The sequence below is a fragment of the Lithobates pipiens genome, unplaced genomic scaffold (assembly GCF_037356315.1).
Source record: "Lithobates pipiens isolate NorthernLeopardFrog02 unplaced genomic scaffold, aLitPip1_a1.2 Scaffold_19, whole genome shotgun sequence".
Lineage (NCBI taxonomy): Eukaryota > Metazoa > Chordata > Amphibia > Anura > Ranidae > Lithobates > Lithobates pipiens.
Window position 1 is genome coordinate 520,037,361 of NW_027507764.1, and position 17,085 is coordinate 520,054,445.

At 44.0% G+C, this 17,085-nt stretch overlaps 8 pseudogenes; all 8 read right to left on the reverse strand.

Annotated features, from left to right (window-relative positions):
- Positions 1-66: 66 nt before the first annotated feature.
- On the reverse strand, positions 67-185 carry LOC143999315 (5S ribosomal RNA; annotated as a pseudogene).
- A 100-nt stretch (positions 186-285) lies between these two features.
- LOC143998965 (5S ribosomal RNA) lies at positions 286-404 on the reverse strand (annotated as a pseudogene).
- Positions 405-724: 320 nt separating this feature from the next.
- Positions 725-843, reverse strand: LOC143998491 (5S ribosomal RNA; annotated as a pseudogene).
- A 101-nt stretch (positions 844-944) lies between these two features.
- On the reverse strand, positions 945-1,063 carry LOC143999455 (5S ribosomal RNA; annotated as a pseudogene).
- A 1,247-nt stretch (positions 1,064-2,310) lies between these two features.
- LOC143999248 (5S ribosomal RNA) lies at positions 2,311-2,429 on the reverse strand (annotated as a pseudogene).
- Positions 2,430-2,528: 99 nt separating this feature from the next.
- LOC143998917 (5S ribosomal RNA) lies at positions 2,529-2,647 on the reverse strand (annotated as a pseudogene).
- Positions 2,648-3,339: 692 nt separating this feature from the next.
- LOC143998741 (5S ribosomal RNA) lies at positions 3,340-3,458 on the reverse strand (annotated as a pseudogene).
- A 5,748-nt stretch (positions 3,459-9,206) lies between these two features.
- On the reverse strand, positions 9,207-9,325 carry LOC143999255 (5S ribosomal RNA; annotated as a pseudogene).
- Between the last annotated feature and the right edge of the window lie 7,760 nt (positions 9,326-17,085).

Genomic DNA, 17,085 nt, shown 5'->3' on the forward strand with positions numbered 1-17,085 from the left:
CCACTCTCTCTTTTGGAAAAAGTGGAAAATTGGGAATGACGGCCCCACCCCCCCTCTGGATGGATTAGTCTACAGCACCTAGTATTCCCAGGTGGTCTCTCATCCAGGTATTAACAAGGCCCGACCCTGTTTAGTCTCTGAGATCAGACGAGATCTGGTGCTTTCAGGGTTATGTGGCCATAGGCAAGCTCTTCAGGCACTCTCAACCCTCTTGACAAACACCAAGATGGTCACCTTGGTAAACAAACAAACCAAAAACAAGTCAATGCCAACAACATAAAAAGAAGCCTACAGCACCTAGTATTCCCAGGTTGTCTCCAATCCAGGTACTAGCAAGGCCCAACCCTGTTTAGCCTCTGAGATCAGAGGAGATCGGGCGCTTTCAGGGTTATGTGCCCATATGCAATCTCTTTGGGCACTCTCAACCCTCTTGACAAATGTCAAGATAGTCACCTTGAGATACAAGCGAAAAAAGACAGGTCAATGTCAACAACATAAAAAGAAGAATACGGCACCTGGTATTCCAACGCCATCTCCCATCCAGGTACTAACTAGGCCCAACGCTTCTTAGCCTCAGAGATGAGAAGAGATAGGGCTTTTTCAGGGTGATGCTGCTGTAAGCGATCTCTTTGGGCACTCTCAACCCTCTTGACAAATGCCAAGATGGTCACCTTGGGAAACAAGCGGAAAAAAACAAACAAATCAATGCCAACAACATAAAAGAAGCCTACAATAACTGGTATTCCCAGGTGGTCTCCCATCCAGGTACTAACCAGGCCTGACTCTTCTTAGCCTCCAAGATCAGACAAGATTGGGTGCTTTCAGAGTGATGTGGCCATAGGCAATCTCTTCAAGCACTCTCAACCCTCTTGACAAACACCAAGATGGTGACCTTGGGAAACAAGCTAAAAAAAAAACAGGTCAACGCTAACAACATAAAAAGAAGCCTTCGACACCTGGTATTCCCAGGCGGTCTCCCATCCACGTACTAACAAGGCCCGACTCTTCTTAGCCTCCAACATCAAATGAGATCGGGTGCTTTCAGGGTGATGTGCCCGTAGGCAATCCCTTCAGGCACTTTCAACACTTTTGACAAACGCCAAGATGGTCACCTTGGGAATCAAGCAACAACTTAAAAAAAAAGCCTATGGCATTGAGAAATCCCAGGCGGTCTCCCATCCAGGTACTAACCAGGTCCCAACCCTGCTTAGCCTCTGAGATCAAATGAGATTGGGCTCTTTCATTGTGATGCAGCTATAGTAGATTTTTTTCAGGCACGCTCAACCCTCTTGACAAACGCCAAGATGGTCACCTTGGGAAGCAAACAAAAAATCAAGTCAACGCCAACAACATAAAAAGAAGCCTACAGCACCTAGTATTCCCAGGCGGTCTCCCATCCAGGTATTAACAAGGCACGACCCTTTCTAGCCTCTGAGATCAGAGGAGATTGGGTGCTTTCAGGGTGATGTGCCCATAGGCAATCTCTTTGAGCACTCTCATCCCTCTTGAAAAATGCCAAGATAGTCACCCTGGGAAACAAGCAAAAAAAAAACAGGTCAACGCCAACAACATGAAAAGAAGAATATGGCACCTGGTATTCCAAGGCCATCTCCCATTCAAGTACTAACTAGGCCCAACCCTTCTTAGCCTCCGAGATCAGAAGAGATAGGGTGCTTTCAGGGTGATGCTCTTTCAGGGTGATGCTGCTCTAAGCGATCTCTTTAAGCACTCTCTACCCTCTTGACAAATGCCAAGATAATCACTTTGGGAAACAAGCGAAAAAAAACAGGTCAACACCAACAACATAAAAAGAAGCCTGCGGCATCTGGAAAACCCAGGCGGTCTCCCATCCAGGTACAAACCAGGCCCAACCCTGCTTAGCCTCTGAGACCAGACGAGATTGGGTGCTTTCAGGGTGTTGTGCCCGTAGGCAATTTCTTTGTGCACTCTCAACCCTCTTGACAAATGCCAAGATGGTCACCTTGGGAAAAAAGGGAAAAAAAACAGGTCAACGCCGACAACATAATGAGAAGCCTACGGCACCTTGTATTCCCAGGCTGTCTCCCGTCCAGGTACTAACCAGGCCCATCGCTGCTTAGCCTCCGAGATCAGATGAGATTGGGCTCTCTCAGGGTGATTTGGCTGTAGGCACTCTCTTTGGGCACTCTGAAGCCTCTTGACAAAGGCCAAGATGCTCACCTTGGGAAACAAGCTAAAAAAAACAGGTCAAAGCCAACAACATAAAACGAAGCCTACGGCATCCGGTATTCCCAGGCGATCTCCCAATCAAGACACTAACCAGGCCAGATCCTTCTATGGCACCTGGTCTTCCCAGGCAGTCTCCCATCCAGGTACTTACCAGGCCTGACACTGCTTAGTCTCTGAAATCAGATGAGATCGGGTGCTTTCAGGGTGATATGGCCGTAAGCATTCTCTTCAAGACACGCCCAACACTCTTGACAAACGCCAAGATGGTCGCCTTCAGAAACAAGCGAAAAAAACAGGTCAAAGCCAACAACATAAAAAGAAGCCTATGGCACCTGGTATTCCCAGGCAGTCTCCCATCCAGGTACTAACCAGGCCTGACACTGTTTAGTCTCCGAGATCAGACGAGATTGGGCGCTTTCAGGGTGATGGGGCCATAGGTGATCTCTTCGGGCACTCTCAACCCTCTTGACAAATGCCAAGATGGTCACCTTGGGAAACAAGTGAAAAAAAAAAACAGGTCAAGGCCAATAACATAAAAAGAAGCCTACGGCACCTGTTATTCCCAGACGTTCTCCTATCCTGGTATTAACCAGGCCGTACACTGCTAGGCCTCTGAGATCAGATGAGATTGTGCGCTTTCAGGGTGATGTGGCCATAGGTGTTCTATTCAGACACTCTCAACCCTCTTGACAAATGCCAAGATGGTCATCTTGGGAAAAAAGTGAAAAAAAAACAGGTCAACGCCAACAGCATAGACCCTGGCGGTCTCCCATCTGACCCTGCTTAGCCTCTGAGATCGGGCACTTTCAGGGTGATGTGGCCTTAGGCGAACGCTTCGGGACATACTCAAAACTCTTGACAGATGCTAAAATGGTCACCTTGGGAAACAAGCGGAAAAAAAACAGGTCAAAGCCAACAATATAAAAACATTCCTACGGCACCTGTAATTAGGTACTATCCAGACCGGACCCTGCTTAGCCTCTGAGATCAGATGAGATCGGGCGCTTTCAGGGTGATGTGGCCGTAGGAGATTTCTTTGGGCTCTCTCAGCCCTCTTGACAAATACCAAGATGGTCACCTTGGGAAACAAGCGGAAAAAAAAAACATGTCAACGCCAACAGCATAAAAGGAAGCCTACGGCACCTGGTATTCCCAGTCGGTCTCCCATCCAGTTACTAATCAGGCCCGACAATGCTTAGCCTCCGAGATCAGACAACATCGGGCACTTTCAGGGTGATTTGGCCGTAGGCACTTTCTTTGGGCACTCTCACCCTCTTGACAAACGCCAAGATGGTCATCTTGGGAAACAAGCGAAAAAAAACAGGTCAACGCCAACAACATAAAAAATAGGATTTTTATATACAGCTTACCTGTAAAATCCTTTTCTTGAGAGTACATCACGGGACACAGGAGCTTCATTACATAGTGGGTTATATAGGCACCTCTGGTGATTGGACACTGGTTAACCCCAAATTAAGGACAATTCCTCCCCTATATAACCCCTCCCATATGGGGGGCACCTCAGTTTTGTAGCAAAGCAATAGGAAACCACGTAAAACCCAAGAGGGGTGGGAGCCCTGTGTCCCGTGATGTACTCTCAAGAAAAGGATTTTACAGGTAAGCTGTATATAAAAATCCTATTTTCTTGATCATACATCACGGGACACAGGAGCTTCATTACATAGTGGGATGACCCAAAGCAATGCTCAGATTGAGGGGAGGGAGACACAGATCATAATATATAGACCGCCAAGGACCGGAGGACCTAAACTGCAGCCTGCAGTACACTGCGCCCAAAGGCGATATCCTCTTGCCCTCTGACATCCACCTGATAGAATCTGGTGAATGTGTGGACTGATGACCAAGTTGCAGCCTTACAGATCTGAGCCAGGGAGGCCTGGTGATGCACTGCCCAAGAAGCACTTACAGCCCTAGTTGAGTGCGCTCTCACTTGAAAAGGAGGGATCTTCCCTTTAACACTATAGGCCTGAGAAATAATCTGTCTAATCCACCTTGAGAGAGTGGATTTTGATGCCGCCTGGCCCTTCCTAGGGCCTTTCGGCAAAATAAATAAGCAACCAGTTTTCCTTATCTGAGCAGTTGCCTGAAGATAGATACTGATTGCCCTTACCACATCCAAAGTGTGCAAAGATTCTTCTTCTGCGGACTGTGGGTCCGGAAAAAAGGATGGTAGGCTTACATCTTGATTCAAATGGAATCCTGAAACCACCTTAGGCAGAAAGGACCTGTTGGGACGCATTACCACCAGGTCCTTATGAATAATTAGATACGGTTCTTTACTGGAGAGAGCTGCTATTTCTGACACTCTTCTAGCCATGGATATGGCTACCAAGAAAACCAATTTTTTAGTCAAAAGAACTAACGAAGCCTGATGCAAAGGTTCAAAAGGTTGCCCCTGCAAAGCTGAGAGAACCAAATTCAGATCCCATGGGCATACCGGAGGTTTGACTGACGGCCTTATCCGCATAGCCCCCTGGATGAAAGCCCGCAGCAGGGAATGTGATGCAAGTGGTTTCTGAAAAAACACTGACAAGGCCGAAATATGCACCTTGATAGTGCTTACGGCCAAATTCATTTCTAGGCCTGACTGGAGGAAAGCCAGGATCCTGCTAATGACATACTTTCTAGGATGACATTCCCTGAGTTCACAACAGGAAACATATGCCCTCCAGATTTTGTAGTAAATAAGCCTGGAGGCCGGCTTTCTGGCATTGACCAGAGTAGAAAGGACTGGCCCCGAAAGCCCACGGTCTCTCAGAATGTGGGTCTCTGCAGCAAAACCGTCAAATTCAGACTGTGTAAAGCAGGATGGTAAATTGGACCCTGTGAGAGCAGATCTGGCCGGAGAGGGAGGATCTACGGCCTGCCTACTGCCAACTTCATGATCTCTGCGTACCACGGTCGCCTGGGCCAAGCCGGGGCTACCAAAAGAAGTGACTTTGTTTCCCTCTAGACTCTTCCAAGGAACCGCGACAGAAGCGGGCACGGGGGGAAGGCATGAATCAAATTGTACTGATCCCAGGGAACTGTCAGAGCATTCGACCCCTGAGCGAGTGTATCTCTTGTCCTTGACATGAATTTGTCCAGTTTTCTGTTGAACCTGGACGCAAACAGATCTATGTCTGGAGTACCCCACCTGCGACATATGTTCCAAAACACGTCGGGGTGCAGAGCCCATTCTCCTAGGCACAACTGCTGGCGGCGCAGAAAATCTGCCTGCCAATTTTCCACTCCTGGAATGAAGACTGCAGAAAGGCATGCTCCATGCCTTTCTGCCCAGACAAGTATGCGATTCACCTCTTTTTGCGCAACCAGACTCCTGGTACCACCCTGGTGATTGATATAGGCCACTGCTGTGCCACAGCCTGTCAGGCTGCCATTTGTCATAATAATCTTCCATGGAAGAGGAAGAAAAGTTTTGCCTTTCAGCAAATTCTCGGTTTGTAACGAGACTCTTAGACTCGTTAGACGAGACTCTTGCGTGTCCCTGGGGATAGACGCATAGGAAGATCCAAGGACTGGGGCTTCCTGTTCCAAGCCGCAAGGATGAATCTTTGCAGAGGCCTTGAGTGGAACTGGGCGAATGGAGCGGCCTCGAAGGAGGCGACCATTTTCCCTAAGAGTTTCATGCACAACCGAATGGGGGAAGATCTTCTGCCCAGAATTAGGCGCACCAGATCCCCAATGGCCAAGGCTTTTGGCCTTGGTAGAAACACCTTGCCCTGAGCAGTGTCGATAACCATACCCAGGTATTCCAACCTGGTAGCAGGCTGTAGGGATGACTTTTCTAGGTTTATAATCCAACCTAGGCGTTCCAGCTGTTCTAGCGTTCTGGTAACACTGTGGTTCAGGAGCGCTACTGTTTTCTCTATGAGAAGCAAATCGTCTAGATAAGCCATGACGGCTATACCCTGAGCTCTTAGGTTTGCCAAGAGAGGGTCCAGAATCTTTGTGAAGACTCGAGGGGCCGTAGCTAGCCTAAACGGCAAGGCCACAAATTGAAAATGGCGCCGCTCTACCGCAAACCTTAGATTCTTTTGGTGTGCGGGTAAAATTGGCACATGGAGATATGCATCCTTGATGTCTATTGATGCCATAAACTCTCCCCCTTGCAGGGAGGAGACCACAGTGCGAATTGACTGTATTCAGAAGGACCGGATGCGTAAAAAACGGTTCAGATCCTTCAGATCCAGGATAGGTCTGACACTTCCATTTGGCTTTGGAACGGTGAAGAGATTCGAGTAAAACCCTGAACCGTGTTCTTTTGGGTCCACTTCTACTATCACCCCCTGGGATAGTAAGTGATCTAAGGCCAGGAATAGCGGTCTTTGCTTTACTGGGTCCCTGGGGATCCTTGACCTTAGAAAGCAAGAAGGTGGAATCTCCTGAAACTCCAGCTTGTAGCCCAGAGATACCGAAGAGACCACCCACTCATCCCGGATCTCTTCACGCCAGGCTTCTGCAAACTGCAAGAGCCTTCCCCCCACTTGGCCGAGCGGGGGCGCCCCTTCACAAGGAAGCTTTCGGGCTCTGCTTGGCAGGCTTTCGCCCCCAGGATTTCTTCTGCCCCTGGGCCCGACCTTGAGCCTTTCCTGTAGAGGGGGGTTGAGAAGGCCGTCGCCACTGCTTTGAACTTGATGCTCCGGGAGAGAGAGAATGCCTAAATGATGGACGTTTGCTCCTTTTGACTGGAAGGGGAGTAGATTTACCCCCTGAAATTTTTTGGACGAATTTGTCTAATTCTTCTCCAAACAAACGTTCCCCTTTAAACGGAACCCAATCAAATGCTTCTTGCATGATAGCTCAGCTGCCCAATTCTTTAGCCATAGGGCCCTTCGCATGTGTACCAACAGGAGAGACAAACGAGATGCTTGTTGGACAGAATCCAAAATCGCATCAATCATGAAACACAGAATTTGAGGTATTTCTGCATAATTCTCCACTTCCTCATTGGAAAGGAGGCCAAGCATCTGCTTAACCTGTTCCTTGAGGAACTGACACAACCCCACAGCTGCGACTGTAAGTTTCACTACAGTGCCAGTCATGGAAAAGGAGGCTTTTAATAATGTTTCCAGCTTCTTATCAGTTGAATCTTTAAATACCTGAGCATTATCCAAAGGACAGGTCAGGTTTCTATTCACGCAAGAAACAGCCGCATCGACAGATGGGACCCCCCATTTCTTGGTGAAACTTTCCTCCAGAGGATAAAGCATAGAAAACCTTTTAGGAGGAGCAAACAGTTTATCGGGATGTCCCCAATCCTCATACAACAATTTATCCATTAAGGGATTAATTGGAAAGGAAAAGGCAGGTTGTGGCATTTTCCTGACTCCCAGGGAAGAAACAGAGGATGTAGCGATCTCAGCAGCAGGCATTCTGAATGTGGTACGCACCAATTCAGTATAATACTGCACCTGTTTTCTAAGTGCCAGGGAGGAGGGGACTCTCTCCTCTTCCTCTGATTCATCCAACTGCTCAAGATCCCTGTCCCAAGATAGGGATCTCTCCTCATTGTCAGAAGTGTCATCTGAAAGAGGAATCTCAGCAGAGGGAGGGGATCTACCCCTTTTCCTGCTATCTTTCAGGGAAGCTGAAATAAAATTCATGATTCTCCCTTCAAAACCCTCCAATGTAGCCCTAAGGGAGTCCTCAGTGATGTATACCGGGGCTGAAATATTAGGAGAGGCTGCAAATCCTGACAGGGGCACTGTGAGGCTGAATTCAGTCTTGCAGGGGGGGGATGGTAACCTACAGGCATTTTTAGAACCCCTAGACCTAGGCGGTGACTTACCAGTGTCCTTGTTATCTCCCCCTGAGACCCTCTTACGAGGAGACTTAGTCCTAAGCTACAAAGCAGAGGTACTAGTACAAAGTGCAATCACTGTTGTGCTTAAAGTCTCACAATAAATTTATATGCTTAAACTGCACAACCTGATGCTGAGTAGGTGTCTTAGGTTTGCCTGGATCGAATCCCTTGGGATGCTTACTGCCCACAGCTCCTGTGTCTCCACTTACAGCCCCCTGACGCTCTGGGCTGTAAAACTGCCGCCTGGCGCCTGCGCAGTACAGCGCCGTGCACACCGAACGACGCGGCTCGCAAACACACTCCCGCCTCCTCCATTAGCACGGGAGCGTGCTTGGCGCGCATGCACGAGGACTGCCGGTATCCAGGGGGAAGGGAATTGCCATCGGAGCTGTCTGGGACCCCCAGACTACGTGGGACCCCTGTATTACCTTCATTGTGGCAGAGATTGCAGTGGAGACATGAGTCATCTGGGAGAACCAGGCTTCACTGAGCGTGTGTATCTGAAAGGCATGTAAGTATGCATCAGGCTGCTCTTACTCCCCCTAGTTGTGAAAACCAGGTAGGACATACAACTACTCAATGAAGAAATCCATAATATAATTTATACAGGATTAACTTCCCTTACCTGTCCTTGCCGCAGGAATTGCTGAAAACAGACAGATTCCAGCCTTCACCCATCACGGCGGGCAGAGTTGTGCCAACCTTCAGGTTTTTTTGGGGTTCCTTCTCAGAAGAACCTCCTACCTGGACCTTGTAAAAGACTCTGCCAGAAACTTTCGTGCCACTATGTAAATAGTACAGTAAGTCTGGTTTTCCCAGAGCCCAGTCTTCCAATAGGAGAGGACTTACAGGCAAAACCTCGTTTCTTCAGATGACGAGTCCCGGGTACCATATCATCTTGGGAGTCAAAATATCGGCCCGAGATATGGATCCGGTTTGTTGTAGCCCTTAGGCCCCCGCAGGGACCTGCACAGAACTTTCTTCATAGCACATGTTTTACGTGACCAACCACCACTGGAGAAGGAAAAAATGAGGTGCCTCCCATATGGGAGGGGTTATATAGGGAAGGAATTCTCCTTAATTGGGGGTTAACCAGTGTCCAATCACCAGAGGTGCCTATATAACCCATTATGTACTGATCCTGTGTCCCGTGATGTATGATCAAGAAATAAGCATACGGCACCTGGTATTCCCAGTCGGTCTTCCATCCAGTTACTAATCAGGCCCGACAATGCTTAACCTCCGAGATCAGACACGATCGGGCACTTTCAAGGTGATGGGGCCATAGGCGATCTCTTTGGGCACTCTCAACCATCTTGACAAACGCCAACATGGTGATCTTGGGAAACAAGCTAAAAAAAACAAGTCATTGCCAACATTGGAGGCTAAGCAGGGTTGGGCAATCAGTTTCCTTGCCTGAAATAGGCATCTCAGAACTGCCATCTGGCCCCTTTCCAACTCAATCAACTAATCCCAGGAGACAATACTTCGCCTCCATCCTGGTGGAGGTTCCAAACACCCGATCAATGGTTCCTGTCACCTCCGTCCAGTAGCAGATCAACTTCGGGCATCTCCAAAACATGTGCATCATGTCTCCCATCATGTTCCCGCACCGGGGGCAACTTGCGTGCGGCCGTTCGGCCAAATTGAAAAAGTTTACGAGGAGCATAATAAGTTCTATATAATAAGAACAGATGTGACATCCTCTGAGAGGAGAGCCACAATTGACCACAGGCAGTATTCCTGTGGCCAATTATATCTCAAGGGGGTTTAGTACACACCCCACACTATATAAGGCCGCCAGCGAGGCCGCCTTGTATAGTGTGTTTCGGCGGTCAGGGATAGAGGACGATAGGCAGGGACAGTGTCTTTACTGCTTGGGAACCTAGCACTGTTACAGTGGGTGTTATGTGCCTCCTGCACAGTACACACCTGAAGCTACCCTTTATTACTGGTGTTCAATTTTTGCAATACAGGCATCTGCAGTGCAGAAGTTAGAGTGGGTGTTGTGTGCCTCCTGCACAGTATACAGCTGAAGATACCCCTTATTGCTGGTGTTCTGTTTCTGTAATGCAGGAACCTAGCTCTGTTACAGTGGGTGTTGTGTGCCTCCCACGCTTGTCCTTATTTTCGGCAGCTGGACGTGTTGAGCCACATCATGCCGAACACTTTGTCGGATGTGAAAGACCAAGCCCTCCTAATGCTCCTCATCCTCTCTCACCCAGGCTCAGGGTACTAGCCTGTGTTCTGTATAAACTAGGCTTTCTTCTGTATAACCTATCCTCTCTTTATACTCTAGCCTGTCGTTTATGTACACTAGAATCTTTGTTTACCTCATAAATGGCAGTGTATATAGAAGGTAAGCTAGAGAATAAAGAAGACAGGCTAGTGTATACAGGACACATGCTAATGTATACAGAAAACAGGCTTGGTTATAGAGAGAGACTGAGACTATTATATTCAGAAGAAAGCGAGTGTATATAGAGAGGCAGGCTGCGGTATACAGAGAGGCTAGTGAATACAGATAGGGTGATGTATACAGAAATGCTAGTGTATACAGAGAGGCTAGAGTATACAGTTATTCTGGGGTATACAGAGAGGCTAGTTTAAAGAGAGGCTAGTGTATACAGAATACAGACTCGTGTATGCAGATAGGCTTGAGTATACAGAGATACTAGAGTAAACAGTGAGGCTGGGGTACACAGAGAGGCTTGTTTAAAGAGAGGCTAGTATATACAAAGATGTTAGTGTATAGAGAGAGTCGAGTGTATACAGATAGGACAGTGCATATAGAGAGACTAGTGTATACAGAAGACAGGCTTGGGTATACATCAAAGCTGATAGTGTATACAGAAGACTGGGTAGTGTATACAGAGAATCTAGTGGGTACAGAAGACAGGCTGGTGTATTCTAGCTAGTTTTTACAGTCTAGTGTATACAGAACACAGGCTGTGGTATACAGAGGGTTTAGTGTATTCAGAGAGTCTGGCGTATAGAGATGCCAGGGTGTACAGAGAAGCTAGTATATATAGAAGACTACAGCATACAGAAGAAAGGCTAGTGAATACAGAATAAAGGCTGGCTTCTATGGAGAGGTGTATGCAGAACACTATCTAGGGTATAAAGAGAGGCTAGATTATACAGAGAGGCTAGTGCATACAGTGAAGCTATTTTATATAGAAGCCTGCTTAGTGTATACAGAGAAGCTAGTGTGTACAGAACAAAGGCTAGACAGGCTATAACGAGAGACAATTGTTTACAGAGGACAGTTTGGGGTATAGAGAGATGCTAGTTTATACAGAGAGGGCATACAGAAGACAGAAGACGGGCTAGTGTATTCAGAACATAGGCTAGGTATTCAGACAGTCTAGTGTATACAGTCGGCGAGTGTATAAATAAGACTGGCTAGTTTACACAGTGTTTACAGAGATGCAAGGGTGTACAGAGAAGCTGGTATATAAAGAAGACTACAGCATACAGAAGAAACGCTAGTGAATACAGAATACAGACTCGTGCATGAAGATAGGCTTGAGTATACAGAGATGCTAGAGTAAACAGTGAGGCTGGGGTACACAGAGAGGCTAGTTTAAAGAGAGGCTAGTATATACAAAGATGTTAGTGTATATAGAGAGATTAGTGTAAAGAGAGAGTCGAGTGTATACAGAAAGGACAGTGCATATACAGAAGATAGGCTTGGGTATACATCAAAGCTGATAGTGTATACAGAAGACTGGGTAGTTTATACAGAGAGTCTAGTGGGTACAGAAGACAGGCTGGTGTATTCTAGCTAATTTTTACAGTCTAGTGTATACAGAAGACAGGATGTAGAATACAGAGGGTTTAGTGTATTCAGAGAGTCTGGTGTATACAGTCGGCGAGTGTATATATAAGACTGGCTAGTTTACACAGGGTTTACAGAGATGCAAGGGTGTACAGAGAAGCTATGTACATAGAAGACTACAGCATACAGAAGAAAGGCTAGTGAATACAGAATAAAAGCTGGCTTCTACGGAGAGGCTAGTGTATGCAGAACACTATCTAGGGTATAAAGAGAGGCTAGATTATACAGAGAGGCTAGTGCATACAGTGAAGCTATTTTATATAGAAGCCTGTTTAGTGTATACAGAGAAGCTAGTGTGTACCGAAGAAAGGCTAGACAGGCTATAAAGAGAGACAAGTGTTTACAGAGGACAGTTTGGGGTATAGAGAGATGCTAGTTTATACAGAGAGGGCATACAGAAGACAGAAGACGGGCTGGTGTATTCAGAACATAGGCTAGGTATTCAGAGAGCCTAGTGTATACAGTCGGCGAGTGTATAAATAAGACTGGCTAGTTTACACAGTGTTTAAAGAGATGCAAGGGTGTACAGAGAAGCTGGTATATAAAGAAGACTACAGCATACAAAAGAAAGGCTAGTGAATACAGAATACAGACTCGTGCATGCAGATAGGCTTGAGTATACAGAGATGCTAGAGTAAACAGTGAGGCTGGGGTACACAGAGAGGCTAGTTTAAAGAGAGGCTAGTATATACAAAGATGTTAGTGTATATAGAGAGATTAGTGTAAAGAGAGAGTCGAGTGTATACAGAAAGGACAGTGCATATACAGAAGATAGGCTTGGGTATACATCAAAGCTGATAGTGTATACAGAAGACTGGGTAGTTTATACAGAGAGTCTAGTGGGTACAGAAGACAGGCTGGTGTATTCTAGCTAATTTTTACAGTCTAGTGTATACAGAAGACAGGATGTAGTATACAGAGGGTTTAGTGTATTCAGAGAGTCTGGTGTATACAGTCGGCGAGTGTATACATAAGACTGGCTAGTTTACACAGGGTTTACAGAGATGCAAGGGTGTACAGAGAAGCTAGTATATATAGAAGACTACAGCATACAGAAGAAAGGCTAGTGAATACAGAATAAAGGCTGGCTTCTACGGAGAGGCTAGTGTATGCAGAACACTATCTAGGGTATAAAGAGAGGCTAGATTATACAGAGAGGCTAGTGCATACAGTGAAGCTATTTTATATAGAAGCCTGTTTAGTGTATACAGAGAAGCTAGTGTGTACAGAAGAAAGGCTAGAAAGGCTATAAAGAGAGACAAGTGTTTACAGAGGACAGTTTGGGGTATAGAGAGATGCTAGTTTATACAGAGAGGGCATACAGAAGACAGAAGACGGGCTAGTGTATTCAGAACATAGGCTAGGTATTCAGAGAGTCTAGTGTATACAGTCGGCGAGTGTATAAATAAGACTGGCTAGTTTACACAGTGTTTAAAGAGATGCAAGGGTGTACAGAGAAGCTGGTATATAAAGAAGACTACAGCATACAGAAGAAAGGCTAGTGAATACAGAATACAGACTCGTGCATGCAGATAGGCTTGAGTATACAGAGATGCTAGAGTAAACAGTGAGGCTGGGGTACACAGAGAGGCTAGTTTAAAGAGAGGCTAGTATATACAAAGATGTTAGTGTATATAGAGAGATTAGTGTATAGAGAGAGTCGAGTGTATACAGAAAGGACAGTGCATATACAGAAGATAGGCTTGGGTATACATCAAAGCTGATAGTGTATACAAAAGACTGGGTAGTTTATACAGAGAGTCTAGTGGGTACAGAAGACAGGCTGGTGTATTCTAGCTAATTTTTACAGTCTAGTGTATACAGAAGACAGGATGTGGTATACAGAGGGTTTAGTGTATTCAGAGAGTCTGGTGTATACAGTCGGCGAGTGTATACATAAGACTGGCTAGTTTACACAGTGTTTATAGAGATGCAAGGGTGTACAGAGAAGCTAGTATATATAGAAGACTACAGCATACAGAAGAAAGGCTAGTGAATACAGAATAAAGGCTAGATTATACAGAGAGGCTAGTGCATACAGTGAAGCTATTTTATATAGAAGCCTGTTTAGTGTATACAGAGAAGCTAGTGTGTACAGATGAAAGGCTAGACAGGCTATAAAGAGAGACAAGTGTTTACAGAGGACAGTTTGGGGTATAGAGAGATGCTAGTTTATACAGAGAGACTAATGTATACAGAAGACAGGCTAGGGCATACAGAAGACGGGCTAGTGTATTCAGAAAATAGGCTAGTGTATACCGAAGACAGGCTTTTGTATGCAGAAGACCGGCTAGTGTATACAGAGAAACTAGTGTATAACAGAGTGTATATAGAAGACAGGCCAGGGTGTAAAGAAGACAGAGTAATGTATACAGAAACAGAAAACATGCTCGTGTATATAGAGAGGCTAGTGAATTTAGAGGGTAGGCTAAGTGATAACAATAGACAATCTTGGATATACAGACACATTTCATCATTTCATCTAGTTCGCATCTCTAATGGAGTTTGTCTCATTGCCATGTTATGCCTTTTCATTCTTATGCTAAATATAGACTACACGATTTTAATCACCCACATCAAGCATGCAATAAAACTATCATACATCAAAATAAACCATGTACTGCCAAAACAATAACGGCCAATAACTTAAAAAATTACTTATCAGTCAATGACTTAACAAAATAAACTTTGCTCTATTTTGCATATTTGTAATTCTCCACATCAACTGTCACTTTGATATCACCACTGACGACACACCATCCTGACTTATTTTGCTTTATTTATTATTAGAAATAGAGAGTACTATCTCAAAACCAGTTAAATCTATTCACTTCGATGAGGTCTACCGCTAATTGTACGGTAATGCAAAATGTTCACAAAACCATCCATTTGCTACCAGACATGCTGCACATATTATGAGTAATGTAACTATCGCTCGCTAACGATGTAAAAAGTTTTATTGCTTTTCTGACATTAACCGAGTATCTCTGACATTAACTGAGTATCTCTCTGCACTAGGATCATTGCACAGTTAAAACACAGTGACAAAACATTTCTTTTTACCGCAGCAAAATGTGAGAAAAGCAGTGTAAGCCGTCTTTCTGCCATATGCTTCAGAAAATTAATGTACCGCTTTTAAATCCATATCAATTCCACATCTTAATGTAAACTGTCTAAAATTTTAACATTTACTGATAGCAATTACTGATATTACATTATGATTATACCAGTGGAAATGGACCGCGTAATGGAATTGTCAAATTAATCATAATCTCAGAGTTAACTTAGCTGATAAATTTACGATTTACTCAACGATTTACTCAACGATTTAAACTTAGATTTTTTCAGGCTAAGTCAATTTAATCTTAAATAATTTATACTATATTCTACTGTACTCCTAAATAATGTACTGTTTTTCTGTATTTTAGCCGTGCTCATATTTCGTGTTATGTTGCTATTCCGACAATCGGCCTTAATGAGGATATTACTTTGCAACAATCTCTTGATCCCTTTTGTGTATTCACTTTATCTGTATTTATATTTACTGCCTCAATATACTTATTATTATTATATTATAGAGATTACTATCTCTAAATCATTGTAAACGTAACCATAGATATAATGTCTACAGCTAATTTTACGTTAAAGCAAAATTCACACAAAACCATCTTTTTAAAACCTTTTAAAGCCGGCACATTAAGAATAATGCAACCATCTCTCTACCTCTATGCAATAGGATTCTCTTTCTGACTCTATTTTGTATATTACTTCAACTGTCACACTGATAACCATTTGTAACACATAACACTGGCAACACATTTTTTAAAAGCAGCAAAATGCGAGAAAGTGGTTGCAGTAGCAAAGGATAGCAATAAAGTTTGATTACATTAATATAACACATAATGCAACTATTTTACATTCACATCAAGCATACATCCTATTGTAAACTGTCTATCACTATTAATTTTCAGGGTTACTGATACATTATGCGGATAACCAGTGGAAACGGAGAAAAGTCAGTGTAAGCCGTCTTCGTGCGTAACAAAATTAATGGAACGATTTACACGTTGGAATTTACAAGCTACGTTAATTTACTCTTAAATAATGTATACCCTTTAGCTGCTTAGCTCACATTTTGCTGTATGTAGCCGCGTTAACTGTATTAATGGTTTCATGTAAGTAACCAATGGGGATTGACATTTCATGTCTATCTCACATCTCTAATGCAATTTGTCTCTTTAAAATTTCATACTTTTCCGGTTATTATACTTTCTCATCCTTAAAGACAAGTTGCTGATATTTTATGATTACAGCAATCATCTCATCTAATTGCTAGTCCGATATTCTAACTTGGTATTACGTTGCTAGGCTCTATTGAACAATGAAAAGGTAAGCTAGATATTTTGTGTATTTCCACTTAAACTCGACCTGTTTATACTGTCTCAATATTATCCTTTCTAATTTTGCTAAATTAGATTATAGGGTTTGCTATGTCTAAATCCACCTTTATTACGTATACTGCTACTTTTAGGATAATACAAAACCATCTTTTGCTTCTTTACACGCTTCACATATTAAGAGTAATGCAATGCTACCGATGTGAACAGTTCTATTGCTCTTCTTACATTTAGCTGGTATCTCTCTGCTATAGGAAACTGAATTTGTATTACAACGATAACTCATCTAATATCAGTCCACTCAGTGCTACCGGGATAACTTTTTCATTTAGAGTAATGAAATGATTTCTCAGTCATTTTGAAGCTACTGCAAAAAACGCTTCCGATCTCTTTTCAACTGCAATACTTAAGCTCTGCAATATAAAGGAATATTTAGCTGCTTAGCTCAAACTTTGCTGTACGTAGCCGTGTTAACTTTATTAATGGTTACCAATGGGGATTGACATTTCATCTCTAATTCACATTCACATTTCTAATGCAGTTTGTCTTTTTGCCATGTCATCCTCTGCCAGTTATTTTCCTTTCTTATCCTTATGCTATATTTGGGGTATATTTACTACATTATTAAAGACACGTAATGAACCCGATTGATAAAAACCTACACACGTCGTTGCTGTCATTTCCTGTATTTCCACTTAAACTCGACTTGTATATACTGTCTCAATATTAATCTGTGTTATTTTGTTATATTTATTATTAGAATAACCAGATTACGATCTCTATATCCTGGTAAACCAACTCACACAAAACCA